Source organism: Alligator sinensis, unplaced genomic scaffold (genome assembly GCF_000455745.1).
Source record: "Alligator sinensis unplaced genomic scaffold, ASM45574v1 scaffold886_1, whole genome shotgun sequence".
Lineage (NCBI taxonomy): Eukaryota > Metazoa > Chordata > Crocodylia > Alligatoridae > Alligator > Alligator sinensis.
The window spans coordinates 875,651-891,613 of record NW_005842040.1 but is presented as its reverse complement, the minus strand read 5'-3'; the positions used below and the strand labels follow the sequence as shown (position 1 = coordinate 891,613).

The 15,963-nt window shown below is 59.4% G+C and overlaps 1 pseudogene; it reads left to right on the top strand.

Moving 5' to 3' along the window:
- Positions 1-7,880: 7,880 nt before the first annotated feature.
- On the top strand, positions 7,881-8,063 carry LOC112550132 (annotated as a pseudogene).
- Positions 8,064-15,963: the final 7,900 nt, after the last annotated feature.

Here is a 15,963-nt window from a genome sequence, read left to right as displayed (position 1 = left end):
CCCCCCCCGCCCCTGCCTCCCAGCCAGGCTGTTGGCCATAGCCAGGCAAGGCCCAGCACTGACAGGCTGGAGCTGGGGAGGCTCCCCAAGGCAGGGGAGGGGCCTTCTCACGTGCATGCCCCCCACCCCCTTCCATCCCATTCCCTGAATCCAGGGGAGCTCGCCAGTACTGCTTTGAGCAGGTTGGAGGCTGGGACCTGTTCTGTCCCTGGCTCTGGCACTGGGTGGCCTCAAGGGGTGGGTCACTTCCTCTGCCTGCCCCGTGATTCTTTTTTCATTTCCCCAGGCATCCCCACCTGGATCAGTTCAGTTTGCGAAGCATTTTGGCGTCTGCGCTCCAGAAAGCCCAGGGTGTAGGGGAGACTTGGCCACAGTCAGGCAGCCCAGCTGGCATGGTGCTGCCAGGAGTAGGTTCCTCTCTCTTGATCCCTCACTCCCAGCCCACAGCCCCCCCACGATCCCAGCACTGGGGTCCCCTGAGCCCTACTGGTATCCCTCACTCCTAGCCTCCTGCTAACCCAGCCACTATGTGCATGGATGCAGGGAAGTGATTGCAGTCCTAGTGAGATGCTGCAATTCTAAACACAGACAGAGCCAGGATGTGTGGGCAGGATGAAAAGTGGAGCCTGTGTGTTTTTTGAAGGGAGGATGAGGAGGGGCTCCAGGCAATCCATTCCCTCAGTGTGAAATTGTCCCCTAAACCCCATTGATCCCTCAGCAAAATCCTTGGCCCCATTTTCCTGGTGTGGAAACTGAGGTGCTGAGCAAGGTCCGACCAGCCTGGGTTTCGCCCAGCAAGCACTGGCAGAGCAGGGGGTGGTGGAGCCCAGGTGTCCGGGCTCCAAGGTATGTGGGAGGTTCCCTGCTGGAGTGCTCCCTTCTGGAAAGGGGCCGCCACGGTGCCCCCAGCCAGCTCCGCGCTTGCTCTGAGCTGGAGTTAAGCAGATAACATGCGCTGGGACTATTTATAGGCCGTGCATTCCCTGGCATGTGTTGTACGTGCCGAGCGGCATGGGGGGAGTGGTGGCGGGGGAGAGAAGCGGGGGGCTCTGAGCCAGGTTCAGCCAAGGCTGCCAGTCTCCTCAGGGAAGTGCTGGGCTGAGGCAGGCAGGCTTGACTGTGAGCCGCCCCCCAGTCCCCACAAGGCCAGGGATCCTCAGCCCCAGCCCAGGAGGAATGAGGTTGCTCTGTTGGGGGAGACTGAACAGTATGTAGCTCCAAGCTCTCGAAGCGCTAGCTCCCACCACTGCACAGGGCCCTCTGGATTCACCTCCCGTGCAGAGACCAGTGGTGTTGGGTAGAGAGAAACCTTCTCCCTTTCCTCCTCAAGGGGCTTGGGCTGATGATGGAGCTCCGTTGTGTTTTGAGGGGGTCTGGCTCCTGTGATTGGTGGTCCAGCAAGATGGAGCTTGGAGCCCCTCTGTGCTGGCAGCAAGAGTCCCTGGCTTGGCCTGCTCCCAGCCAGCTCCAGAGGGGAAGTGGGTGCTGCCCCCAGGTGCTGTACTCAGTGTACCAGAAGTGGTCAGAAACCACTGGGCAGACCCTGCTAGCCCCATGGGGACCTGGTTTCCCCTGCTCCATGTACCTTTGGGTCTCTCACCATGGTTTGTTTTCAGCTAGGTCCTACTGTACCTGCAACAGCTGTTGTGTGGCCCCAGCACAAGCAGGGTTAAACAAAACAACTGCTTTGAGCCTTAGGAACCCACTAGGTATGGCTATGGGGTTTGGCCTCCAGTCAAAAGCCCCGGTATGGTCCCCGGTCCCCAACCTAGCTTAGCTTAGCCTAGCCTAGCCTAGCCTCCCCCCCTTGTCCTACTTAGTGTGTGCTGTGGCCTTGCATCACAGGGATCCTCCCTGCTCAGGGCCCAGCAGGCAGCTCTGTACTCTGCATCTGTAACCGTGGTGCCCCCTTAGAAAGCTGGAGAAACTGAGGCTCAGGTTGCAAGGATGGGAGCAGAGCCCTGGTTCCCCTGGCTCCTACTGCTCAGGCTGTGCTCTCCCTGCTGATAGGAGGCATGATCACCTCCCCACCCCAACTTGGATTGCTCCCTTCCAGCCCCTTCCCTACTTGGTGACTGTATCAGCAAGTGGGCTGGGATGAGCCCTGGGCTGGTGTGCAGGCCCTGCTGCCCCACACCCCCCTCTCTGACTGCTCTCACATAGCAGGGAGGGGGCACAGCTGTTCCTTCCTTGTATGCACCCCCCTGCCCCCCTCCAAATAGCCAGGGTGGCAGGGGCTGCTGGTCAGGACTGAGGGGGCGCTTTGTCTTCCCTCCTGCTCTCCATGTGTTCTGGACATAGGCCCCCAGGTGACCTGCTACCAGGTGTGACAGGCCCTGGCGGGACTGCAGTAGTGTGGGAGTGGCAGGTGAGCAGGCTGCTAGAGGGAGACTCCTAGGGCTTGTACTCTGTGGCCTTTGTTCTTGCCCCAGCAGGAGAGCATTCACATCGGCGAACCTGGGCTGGCGCAGGCCTCCTGTGCTGCCCTGTCCTAGAGTGGGGCTGGCACCCCCGTGGCAGGGGAGGGATGAAGGGGGTCTCTGCTGCTCCGACCTGGGGCTGAGCCATGTGCAGACTCCTCCGCAGCCCTGTTGGTGCCCCTGGCATGGCAGCAATACAGTGTGGCAGCAGTGGGGGGAGCAAGCTCGTAGAGGGAGACTCCTAGGGCTTGTACTCTCTGGTCTTCATCTCTGCCCCACCTACAGCCCCCTACATCCCAGGCCCAGGCTCTTGGCAGCAGGCTGTGCCCCATGGGCTTGTCTATCTTGGGTCTGGGTGCACAGAGCCACCCCTGCTCACTGGCCATGCACCCAGGGGCCCAGGGAAAGGTGCCCTGGCCTGCGGCGAGCTCCTAACAACTCTCCCCAGGACTTACAGCTGTGACTCAGCCCCAGCTTCTCCCTGGTGACAGCAGAGAAACACGGGCCCTCTGACACCAGCAGGAAGGAACAGGCCGTCAGACTTGTGCCTACCCAGACTTGTGCTTACTGCAGTGACATGGGTGTGAAGGAGGTGGGGAAAGGTGAGAACCACCAGGGCCTCAGCCCTTCCTCCAGCCCAGCTCTGACCCCCAAGTCCCTAGAGACTAGTCCCCTCCTTCCAGTGATGGGATGCAAGGCACCAGGCATGGTCTGAGTCCTTCTTGCACTGTGACCTCTTAAAAGAGGCCAGCCAGGGCTGGCAGTGGGGGATTCCTCTAGCCCCTGCCCACTGGGGATGTTCCCTGCCAGTCAGCCTGTTCCTCAACTGCCTCTTCACCCACGCCTGGTGTTTTCCTGGCTTCCCACTTGGCAGGGGTGACTGGCTTGTCCCCAGCAGCCTTTGGTTTTTCCCTTCCCTGTCCTCAGTTTGTTTACTGTATGGTTGCTTATATGCCAGGGGCATGGGCAGGGTGTGTGATGGGGCTCGGCTGGGGTTTGGCAAGGCTTTTTCTTTTCATTCATGGGTGTGATGCTGAGTGAACCTGAGAAACGACCTGGTCCATGCCCCAGACTCCTGGGTTCACTGGCACTGGTGCGGTCTGTGGAAGGAGGGGAGTGGGAAGCTGTTTGCATTGTGCAGGGGAGAGATGGGTGCTAACTCCCCCCACACCCTCTTCCACAATGGAGGAGGAGGAGGCAGGGGCTGGCACAGTCCTTGCCATTTCCCTCAGCACTGGACTGACTGCAGGGGTGTAGGCTATGTTGAGCCAGGTCCGCCTACTCCACGGTGAGCACAGTCCAGCCCTGGCATTGCTTCTTGGCCACCCCAGTCCTGCTGAGTGGGAGTGTGCAGTGTACTGTGGGAAATTTAGCCTCCGGACATGGCAGTGGACACTATGGATGGACTCAACAAACTTGAGAGAACTTTTCCCTGGATTTTAACACACACGTAGAGGGTGCCCAGGAAAGATCCCTCTTTCCCCTCCAGCCCCAGCTCTCCCTATTTCATTTCCCGTTGCACTGGTACCAGTTAAATCTGCACTCTAAGGCTGGTTGGGGCACCCTCACATGATAAGGCCCCAGTGTCTGCAGCTATGTGCTGGGTACCAGGGAAAAGGAGACCACTCCCCACACCCCCTCACCCCCAACAGGGCTGTATGGTGGTCCTGGGTGGGGCAGGGAAACAGGTTGTATGACTCGCATTTGTACAGATGCCTAGTAAAGTTTGGGCAAAGACCTTTCCTATGCCCTGAATGCCCTGAAACCATTGCAGCCTCTGGGCATGGGGAAGGGGCTGTAGTACCAGGGGCACAGCAAGCACTTCTCACCCCTCAGCTCTGTCAGGGCATCTAGTGCAGCCCCCCGCCACCTGGTCCCCTTGCTTGGCTGCAATGCCTGCTGACTGCCCTGCTCTTTCACTGATCCTTATCAGGGCTGACAGGTTGGGGGTGCTCTCTGCTGCCTGCTCTTGCCTGGCCAGCTAGGAAAGGTCACAGAGATGGGGGTGGGGAGGGAACTGGCTAGCCACTGGGCACTGCAGACCCATATCTGTACGAGTCAGGACCCCCCACCCTCACCCCCTGCCATCACCTGTCAGGTTAGTGCTACCCTGTCCCCAAAGCTGCATGGCCTCCCTGCCTACAAGCTCATTAGGGGGGATCAACAGCAAATAGGCAGAGCCCTTTTCTCCCCAGCACCACCTGGGGTGACGAGGAACAATGGTAATAAGCTGATGGAGAATAGGTTTAGGTTAGAGATCAGAAGGCAATATTTTACAGTTAGGGTGGCCAAAATCTGGAACCAACTTCCCAGGGAAGTAGTCCTCGCCCCTACCTTGGGCAAATTCAAGAGGAAGTTGGATGATCACCTGTCTGGGGTCTTGTGAACCCAGCATTCATTCCTTCCTGTGGCAGGGGGTCAGGCTAGATGATCTGTTCAGGTCCCTCCTGACCCTAGCTACTATGAAACTATGGGTTAATAGTGAGTGGGTGCCCTGCCTCCAGGTGGGTGTTGTGGAGCAATTGCTTTAAGGGGGTGGCCGCCTTCCTAGCCCCAGGGGACAGCACAGGCCAAGGTTCAGAGTGGAGGGGAAGGGAGCTGTGGTGCGCCCAGATACCTGGGTTTTTCTTTCTAGCTCTGGGAAGCAAGTGGGATCTAGCAGGCAGAACAGAGGGTGGTGCTGGGAGCTAGGACTCCTGGGTTCTATTCCAGACCTGGGAAGGGAGTGAGATTAGAGAGGTGGGAAGAGGGGGAACTGAGAGCTAGGATGCCTGGAGTCTATCAGGGAAGAGGTCCCCCTTCCTGGCCCTGCCTCCCCATGGCTACTCTTCTGAGCCATGGAGGGTGGGTGGCTCTGGGGGTATCCTGGCCTTACTGTGGCTGGACAGCTTTGCACGGGCTGGACCCCAAGTGTATTCCTGCCTCCTCTGTCCTCCATTGCTTACCCCCTGTCTCTGTCTCTCCCCATGCACTGAGGCTGCTGAGACCCTTCCTGCCTGCAGCTCGTTGCTAGCAGGCCCAGTGCTGGCCATTACTACATGGGTGCCAGCCAGCATAGCACAACACTGCAGGTTGGTGCTGTGTATGGCAGTGCTTGGATCTTGGTGGCTTAGATCTTAGGTGTTCTCGAGAGGCAGAGGCACCCTGCCACCCCTCTCTGCCCCTGCCCAGCACATCATGGTCAGAGGGGGCCATGCTGGGAGCTCAGGGCTCTTCTGGCTGGGAGCAATCCCGCTGCAAGCAAGCTGAGTCCTTGAGCCCGATGGATTTTACTTTGCACCCTACCCTGGCAGGTTCTATAGCAGCCCCACCCCTGTTATCTCCCTCCCTGCCCCCCACCATGGGGCCACCGGCTGGACACTGGCCCCAGGAGCAGTATCAATGCCGGGCCAGGCCTGGGCTGGGCCTCCTTGTGATCCGTGCTTCTGTGTCTTGGTGGGTGCAGGAGCAGAGGGCTGGGGATTTCCTGCCCCCCACCCCCCTGGGGGGTGGGGGGCAGGGCTGGCTTTGATCTGTACTGTGGGCAGGGAGCAGGGCTGTGCTGTAGTGCGCAATTGTTCAAACACTGCCCTGGGTTGAGCTGGGGGGGGGCAGCCATCTCCTGTGGTGTTGGGGGCCAGTGCCTGGGGCAGAGAGCCAGTGTAGGGCTTTCCCACTGGGTCCGGGGCAGCCCTGGGCCATCAGGGGGCAGGAACCCAGGGCTGGCTAAGCCTTCTTCCCCACTGCTGCCTGGTCCCCCAGACGCGTGCTCAGGCAGGGGGCTGAGATCTCTTCCCACCCTGTGCCACCTGGGCAGGGGCATTAAATTAGTCCAAATAATGGCAGAGGACGGAAGCCTCCTACCCCATCGCCTGTGCTGGGCACAGAAGGGCAGCACGGACCCTGGTGCCTGGGGACTGGAGGAGAGGGGTGGTGAAGGGAGAAGGTCCCTCCCCTGCTCTGGCCCCACTCCACATTTTACAGCCTCTTCCCATCCCCTTGCTGGGCCCCTTGCTGTACTCCCTGGCTGTTGCCAGGATCCTGGCTTGCACCCCACTTCCTGCCCCCATGGACCCCCACCACCCCATCCCTGCCTCTGCTCCCCTTGCAGGAGGCTCCTCAGGCTTGAGGCACTCTTAACTCTTTCCTGCCCTGCCATTTACCTAAGGGTGGGGTGGGGGATGCTGCCCCACAGATGGCTCCTCCCCAACCTGTTCCCTAGCTCTTGCAGTGGAGGGGGAGGGCTGGGTGCTGTGCTGAGCACTGGCCACAGAGGGGAGCTGCTGACCTGGGCTGGAGCACCCCTGCCCCCTCCCACCCCCCATTCCAGTGGTCCCAGCAGAGTCAAGGACCTGGGTGGCTGAACTGAAGCAGCCCCCACCCCCACCATGGCTGAGGAGAGCCTGTCTCCTGTAATGAAAGCAGCCCTTATGCAAGGCATCCCTCCTGCATGCCCCCACATCACAAGAAGACCCACTGTTTCTGTGGGGCCTGCACAAACCCTGCACGTGCCCTGGGGAAGGTTGGGCCAGTGTTGAACTGCAGCTGGCTCTTTGCTGCAAGTGTCCCCTGCCTCCTGCCAGTGCATGGCAGAGGGCGGGAGGCAGCAGGGGTAGATCTCAGCCCTGGGGGCACCCTGCACCCCCCCCCCCCCCACTCCCTCCCACACCTCTGCTGGGCCCTGGGCAGCGCTGGACAGCTGGAGGAATGTCTATTCTACCTAATGTGGGCACCAGGGCTGGTACTTTGGGGGCGGTTGGGAAGGGGGACCCCTTTCCTCAGAAGATGAGGCCCTTACAGTCTTTCCTTCCCCATGTCTCTCTCTCACAGCTCCTTGGTACAACTGGGACCGTGGCAATGTGGGGGAAGTGGTGTCTGTGGATCCTCTCTGAGACAGCAGGTAGGAAAGGCAGGGGAAGGGTGGCCCTTGGCACAGCCTTGGTGAAACTGCCCAGCTACCAGCTGAACAGTGCTGCTGGCACTGACTGGATTACAAGGGCTGCTGTGACATGGATCTAAGTATGGTGGGGGTAACTGGGCAGGGCATGGACATGAGCAGGCCTAGTACTGGCATGTGCAGGCAAAGTATTGGCAGGCAGGGTGGGGGCGCTGGAGTGGCTGGGAGGATGCTGGCTGCGGAGGATGTTGGTGTGGCTAGGCAGGGCGTTGGCATGATGGAGCCCCTGAGCCCTTAGGGCAGTGACTGAATGTTGCCATGCAGCTCCCACAGGACAGACCATTGTGGGTGCAGGACAGGGAAGCTGCTTGTTGGGGATGTGGGGGCTCCCCATGCCAGCCCCTGCCCCTCCTGACTCCTCTGGCTTTGCACTGGATGCAGTTGCTGGGGAGAGGGTTCACGCTAGAGCACTGAGGAACATTTTCCAGGGGCCTCCTCCCCTGGCATCCCCTGATGGTGACGCTGCTCCCTATCCCCATCCCCTGGTCTCTGCTGCAACTAGGTGGTTTTCAGCCCATGTGGTTTTACTTACCTGGCAGGAGAGATTCCCTTCTTCTGAGTCTTGAATGACTCACTGTAGTTGGAAGGCAAAGGCCTGTCCCTTGCACTGTGGGCAGGCTGACCCCTGTGGGAGTCAATGCCTCCAATGCAAGGATCTTGGCTACACAATTTATGGTGACAGGAGATTGCTTTTGGGCTTTCATTCTAGCTTGTTCCTTCGGCCTTTTGGCTAGGGAAAGCGAGACATGGGGACATCTGCACTCCAAGGTCTCCAGGCTTGGGGCTTGCACACAGGATGCCTGCCTTGGATTTAGGAGTATCTGAAGCCCTAGGCTGAAGAGTCTGGGAGGGAAGATGCTTGCTGCTGGTAGCACCACACAGACTTGAACAACTGAGCTCTGCTCAGTCGATAGAATTTGGAACTGATTGGGCTGATTTGGACACACACACATACATGCGCGCACACACACGCACACACACAGAGGCATGGGGCTGCCTCCTGCCTCTCCTAGCTCCTTGCTGCCTGCAGGGGGCTGGGGCATTTCCTGAAGCAGGGGATCTGGGGAGTCTATTGCCAGGGTTTCTGCTCTACTGCATGCTGCTGAACTGCGCTCTTTGGGAGTCCTCTCTCTGTCTCCCCAGGCAGTGGGGCCCTTGTTCCCTGAAGGCAGCTCCACCATAGGGCTGGGAGGTCTGGCACTGGCCCAGGGTGACTCCCCCTGATACTCCAACCTCCCCAACCTTGGAAAAGAGGGTCCTGCAGCACTGGGGGTGTGACCCTTTGGGGCCCACTTGCCCTGGGGGTCCACTGTAGTGTGCAGAGCCCCATTGGTGGTGCAGGGGGTGCTGTGGGACCTGGCACCTGAGGGTGCGGGGTTGGGGGGAGGCATAGGCTAGCTCAGTGCTGGCGGGAGGCGCGTTTGTCATCCCGCCGGCCCTTCAGCTCCCGCTTTCTGCCGCAGTGGATGAAAAATCGATGGCGCAAATTGATTCACTCGTGCTGGCGACGGAGCCTCCTGCCGGAGCCGTTAATCACCCCCTGCGTAGTGCAGGGGGGCTCCGGGTGCCTGGCACTGACGGAGTCTGCTGTGGGGGGGAAGGGGAGGAGGAGCAGGGCCTTCCCTGAGAGCCCTAGCAGCTTGGAAGTGAAGCCACCCTGGCCCCGCAACAGCTGCTGCGGGCAGGGGGAATTGCCCACAACTGCATCTATGGGAAATCTCCTTCCCAGTGCCTCCTGGCCCTCAGTCCCCAACTTTAGAATAGTTCTGGTGATGCCTGGATGGGTTGGGAGCCCAGGGCTGAGCTGGCTGGGGGCTGGGGGTCCAGAGTGAGGAGCATGACAAGACTTGTGAGGGTCTGTGTGGCAGGGAGTAGCAGTTCAGGTTGGGGGAGCCTTGACAGAGCTGGGTACATGGGGGGGATCCCAAGGCTGGACTGGCAGGGGCTGCAGGATGGGATTGAGTGGCCTATGTGTGCATGTCGATACATGAGCATGTGTTTCCAGGTACCGCTGTACATGCACATGCGCTAGACTGAGCACACATGCATGTATACCCTGTGAACCAGGGCTGGTTCAGGCTCAGAGGATCTGGATGCATTTTCTCCTCCCTGCTGTGTTTATCCTGGCTCCCACCTGCATCCCTTGTGTCCCTGGCAGTCCCATTTACTGCAGCCTTGTGGGGGCATCCTGTCCCACACCCTCGTCCTGTGCAGCCTGTCCTCTCTTGCACTCTCCTTACATAAGGCCACACGTGGGCTGCCACAGCCGTCTCCCTGTGCTGGGCTGTCACTGCCTGCACCCAGATTCCATCTGACAGGGAGCGTTTCCACATGGCTGGGCTTCTGCCATGTGTGGGGGCTGGGACGGGGACAGACCCTGCACAACCCCACCAAGGGAGGCCCTGACTCTCTCTGCTTCAATACAGAGTTGCTTTGCTGCGGAATGGGGCAACAGTGCCCAAGGTGTGTTTGGTGGAACCTAGCTGGGAGGGGCAGGGAGGAAGGGAAGAGGAGTGGAGCACTGTGGTGCACTGGCACCTGGGCTCTGGGATGGGGGCTATCAGTTGCTTTGCCTTGTGGTTTCCTTCTGGCCTGTTTTTCTGTGTGTCCGCCCAATCCCCTTCTCCATGGTCTCTTAGAAGACAGGTACCCTGTGCATTCCTCCCTCCGCCACCCAGGATGGATGAAGTGGAGTTGGAGTAGCCTATGTCTGCAGGGGGCATGGGATAACAGGGCACTTCACACCCTGATAAAGAAGGTGCCTGCTGCCAGCATCTCCGGCCTCTTGAAAGTATTGTCTCCACTGGGAGGGGAAGGCCAAGAGGTCTGTGTCTTGGTCTTCTAGGAAAGAGGTTCTCAACCTTTTTTGGACCAAGTTACATTTGAAAACATCAATGGCCAGTCCCAACCCAGTGCCTCTCACTCCTGACCTTCTGCCCTAGGCCCCAGCCCCGCAGTGTGTGGGGCAGAGTGTGTGTGTAGGGCACGTGGGGCCCCGAGCAGCCCCTTACTAGCTAGAACTCTGCCAGCCTGCAAGAGAAAAGCCATGGTTTCCCACGTTTTTCTCCTTTCAAGGAGAATCGTTTTAAAGTTGTTGATCCATTTTTAAAGGTTGTTTGCGACCCTTTCATATATTCTTGTGACCCACTTTTGGGTCATAACTCCCGGGGTTGAGAAACGCTGCTCTAGGACATGGCCTGTGCCCCCTGCTGGCGCTTGGCTTTGCCCTGTGAGCATGACTGTCAGAGCCAGCTCAGAGCCATCTTGGTCTGGGTTTGCATCCCAGCCCTTCTCAGCTGTGAGAAAGCTGGGTGCTACAGGGAGAAAGGGCCGCCCTGGGCTGGGGCCCAAACAGGGTAAAGGCAGAAGGCAGGGAGGGACCAGCCTGTGCTGCTTAGAGCCAGCCTGCTGGCTCCTGGTGCTCCTGGCTTCTGTGCTAGGGGCAGTGATTGGATTAGGGGCATTGCTTAGATAATACGAGGATGGAGGAGTGGAGTGAGGGCCTCCCTAGCTCCAGCAACAACTGCCCAGCTGTGCTTGAGAAGCCTGCCTGGCACGTGGTCCTAGAGAGCTGAATCCCTGCCCGTAGGCAACATGGCTGGCTTGTCCTGCAGCACTGGACTCGGGCTCGCTGAGACTAGATCTGCCCCGGGTGGGCTTCAGGCAAGGGGGCGGCAGGCACAGGACCTGCCTGGGGCTCACATCTGGGAGTGATTTTGGACATTCCTGCAGGCTGAGCGCATGCTGATGGCTCCAGCCTCTGCAGTGCTGGGGTGGGGGGGAGGGGAATCGGGGCAGGTGGGAAGGGGGAGGACCATGTGTCCTGGAGAAAAGAGGGGTATTTCAACTACATTGACCTCTACGGTGCTCTCCCCCACTGCCACTCCCCTTCAGGATCCTCCTGATTTCTGATGCATCTGCCTGGTGACTCCTCCTGTGGGCCAGCAGGCATGTGTCCTTGCCCCTGGAGACAGCTCCATGTCACTGCATCTCCAAAGCACCCCAGGTGTCATCAGATTCTGGCGCTGTCTGACCTACCCCCACCCTGGTGCCATCAGGGTGTGGAGAGCCCCGTGCTGTCCATTGAGTCCAGAGGCCTGGTTCCTTGTTCCCTGCAGTGCCTGGCCGGGCCCCAGGTGAAGGCCTCCCAAACTCCTCAAGTGGATCACAGTCCAGTGCCCCTAGAGCCCCAGTAGCTCCCACCATGTTCTGTTGCATTCGAGGTTGGCATGAGCTGTGCCCTTTCTGCCTCTGCCTTCTGAGGTCATCTGCCTGCTTAGAGGATGGCTCTTTCCCCAGGGGGCCATGCTGGTGCCACTGCCAAGTGGCTGTGGGACTGTAGTAGGCCTATACATGTCCCTTCCCAGGGACAGGCCCAGGCCTATTGCAGCCTTCTGACAGCATGGAAAATGCCAGGATGAGCCCCTCACTGGGTGAGAAACTGTTCCTTGCCAGCATGTGCTTGCATCCTGCTCCTGCCCTCAAGCTCGCCAGGGAGTAGGGGGTGCATGTTCCTGCACACATGCATGCATGCACTTGCGTGTGCATGCCAGCCTGTATTTACATACACACAAGTCCATGCTCATGCAGACCCACCCACAGGTGCAGACCCACCCACAGGTGCACACCCAGGCCTACATTCTCTCACATGCATGCTTACCCCTGCATGCATGTAGGTCTGCATGCACATGCACACATGCCTGAATGTATGCATTCACACAGCAAATATGCCAAGGGGTCCCTTGGCTGTGACCAGACTGGGCAAGGCATGCACGTTCAGGCCCACATGCCTGAGCTCAGCTGCACATACACATGTATACTCATGCACACCTACCATGTACACACTTATGGCCTCACACCTGTACTTGCACACTCATGCCAGCAGGTCTGCATATGGACACCAGCCAGGCACACAGAACATGCACAATCCTGCAGGTGTGCCAATATGTACACACCCACATATGCACACTCACATATGAGCACCCAAATGTGTGCACCCTCATGCTACTGTTTTGTTACTTCATCCTAGCTGATCTTCATTCCCTACGCCCTGGCAATAACTGCCCATCTCTCTCCTGGGGAGAGCTGTGGCAGGGAGCAGGGTCCAGCATTTTGGGCATGGATATTTTGGGCAGGACTCCTGGGTTCCAGTTCCAGCCCCAGCCTTGCCTCCCCCCCACCCCCCCAGCCACTTAGCACTTAACTCATAGCTGCTTACCCCTATCCATGCCTCAGTTTCCCTTCGCTGCAGGATAGGGTTGGCATTTGCAGCACACATGGCACAATGCTCCTTACCAGTGCAAAGGGCACTGAGGTTGGGGCTGTCTGTTGAGGGTGCTGTTACTGAGCGCATCTGTGTTCACAGCGATCTCAATTAATTAACAAGGGGTCTGAGTTTCAATGGCAAGGAATCCTCCAAGGATGAGGGAGTAAAAAGCCCTGAACAGGAATGACTGGAATGGGGGTCGAGTAGGGTAGGGGGCCAAATTCCAGGCAGAGGGAACTCCAGTGAGATCCAGCCCCTGCCTCCTCCTGGGCCCCTCTGCCTGGTTAAAAGGTTCCAGAAGCCTTTTCTTTGCAGGACAAGATAAATCTGTCACTCTCTGGGCTGGGGGAGGGGAAGGGCTGGTGGTGCCTGCTGGGTGGATGAGTGCTGTTGGAGCTGCAGGCCAGGGTGGGGGCTGGGGACTCCCCTGCAGGAGCATGGGGCTGGGACAGGCTGGGCTGTGCCATGGTTAGGCCGTGGCTTGCAGCGCTGCGGGGATCGGGCAGGGGTCAGTGCAAGGAGGGCAAGGGAAGGGGACAGAGAGTATATTGCCCCATCCAAGGCTTCTGTCCTAGCTCTGTCCCGGGGCAACTCTAAGCGGGATGGGTCATGGAGGGGCAGGGCTGGAATAAGCTGGGCAAGGTGCTGGGCAGAGACCTGGACAGAGTACAGGCTTCCTGAAGGCCAGGCCCTCCCAGGCTCAGCTCCATTACAAGGGCAGGGTGTGGAGTTGCTGGACCCCACAGGCACTTTGTTCTGGGCAGAACAGACACTCCCCAGTGCATGGTTCCAGGGTCTTTGAATGCTCGGGGCTTGGGCTCTCTGTTCTAGGATGCAGGGGCAGGCCCCTCCAGCCAGATGCAGTGGTGTCAGCAGGACCAGGTGAGCCACACTGGGTACCCAGAAGGATCCAGCCCTGCTTTGTGCCTCAGTTTCCACTCTCACCCTTTGTCTGTTTAGACTTCTAGCTATTTGGGCCCAGGGCTGTCTCACTCCGTGTCAGAGCAGTATACAGTGTGATGGAGGTCCTGACTTGAGCTGAGGTTTAGTCTGGGCAGCGCCTAGCACCGCCGGGACCATAATCTCAGTAGGTGCCTGCTGGTGCAAGGAGAAGGAAGGAGCTTGGTCTCTGTGGAAGCTTCTAGGTATTACCATAACCTAGACTGTAGCAGAGCCTGCTTCCTCGCAGCTGCTAGCTCCATTGTCTGCCCTGGCTGTCTTGTGGGCAGGGCTGGTAGCAATGCAAGGAATTAAGGGTGCCCCGCACCCGTTTGTCAGCCCCTGTGCATGTGACTGTCCTTCCACCATCATTGAGCACTTGGCTTTGCAGCTGCTGTCCTGTCCTTCCAGCACAGGTTCCTTGCATGCAGTACCATGGATTGCCCATGAGCCTTGGGGTCTCTCTTTGGCCAGTGAAATGCAGCCACCTCTGGTGTGGAATGAGGCCATGCAGTGATGTCTTGGGACAGAGTGTGGGGAGCCCAGAAGGCCGCAAAACTGGCTGGGGGAGTCTCAGTGGAGGGAAGGGAGTTGCCAGGGTGGAGATCTGAACTGGGGCCAGGCTCCATCTCCTGTGGAAATGGGCAGGGGCAGAGTGCACTGACCTAGGGAGTCGCTAGGGTACTCTCACCTGTCTGGCGATGACAGTGCCCACAGTGTGTGCCACCTGGACAGTGGGCTCAGCTGTCACCTCCAGCATTTAGCTAAGTGGTCCACTGTGGGCACCAGGCCTCAGCCAGCAGGGCCCCAGCACATTCAGACCCAGGCAGGGGGCTTTCCTCTTCCTTGTCACCCGCTGTCTCCCAGAGAGTGGGTGGTGGGTAGCAGTGGATGAGGCACCTGGCTTCACACCCCCAGTCCTTCACACCCTGCCAGAGCAGGACATTGCTGGAAATGCCCTCCCTCCCCCTGTCCTGCATGTATCAGCCGGGACCTAGGGGCTCCTGGTAGAGACACCAGCCCATCAATCAGGGGCTGAGGCCTCTGCACCGCCCCCTTCTCCATCTTCAGCTGAGTTTCCGGTCCCTTACCGGCAATTAATAGACAAGAACAACAGTGCGCCTTGCGCCCAGACAAGTGAGAATGCAGCTGTCCTAGTGCCATGGGGGCTAGCCTGGGGCGGGTGGGAAGCAGGTACAGGGTGGGTGTGGTAGGGTGCCACGCAGGGCACCAGTATCTCCTAGCTCCTGGAGGAAGGAGGCTACCCTCTCCTGCCTCCTGGTGCCTTAACCCTGCGCCCAGCTTCTCAGAGGGGGAGAGGTAGCCAGCGCTGAAACACAGAGATTTGGGTTTTTTTCTTTCCTTCTTCCCCTTTCGCAGTAAAGCAGAGTTAACCCCTTGCAAGGCACCGTCTGCCTGATTCACAGTCTCGTTTGGCTCAGGGCCTGCCGTGGGCAGACACTGGATCCTGCCCCAAGCTCCGCATGGCAAGTGTGGGGGTGTGGGACCAGTCTGTACCGCGCGTCTCAGTTGGCTCCGTGCCCGCCATGGGTTCTAGCCAGCATGACTGGGAACTCCCAGTGACTTCCCGAGGGCAACCAGGCCTTAATGTCTCAGATGCATTGCTCTGGTTTGAGCTCAGCCTGTCGGCTGGGGGCCGGGCTTTGAGTATCTCTGCTGCAGTGGGACATTTCCTCCTCCAGCTGGTACTGGGCTTGGATGCCGTGTCTGCAGCCTGAAGTTGGCTGGTACCAGGAGCAGGGCGCCAGAACCCACCTCCTGCGTGGGAGCGGAGCATAACCCAGCGAAGAGCAGATAAGGGGCAGGGAGCACATGTGTGTGCAAGGCCGGGGGAGAGGATTTCCTTTGATAAGGAGAGCCATGCCACAGAGGGCACAGGCACAGGCAGATGCCCCCAGGCCTCCAGCGTGCAGGGGAGCGGGCCCCGTGGGGCTGGGCATGGAGCACCGGCACCGTGGCCTGACCTGGGAGCCAAGGCTGCGTCTGGCGGAGCGCTGGAAGGAGCACGGGATGGGATGGGACTTCCTGGGTCACAGAGTCCAGAGCGCTGCTAACGTGGGCGCCACGTCACAGGGTCCCCGCGGGGCCGGGAAGGAGGCTGTTACCCAAGATGCCCTGATGGGGACTGGCCGACTCCTGGGCACCGGGGCTAGGAAAGCAGGGCCCAGCTGCTCCCACACCAGGGTCCTGTCTCCCGCGGCTGAGGGGCCCGATGCCGTTTAGGGGCATCCTCCCTGCAGCCTCCTGGGGCCCTTTGACAGGTAGGGAAACTGAGGCAGGGCGCGAGGTGACTTCAGGTGTAGGGGCCCAGCTGGGGTGTGAACCCAAGCGTCCACACTCCCAGCCCGAGCCACCAGACGTCCCTCCCTCCCTCCCCAACT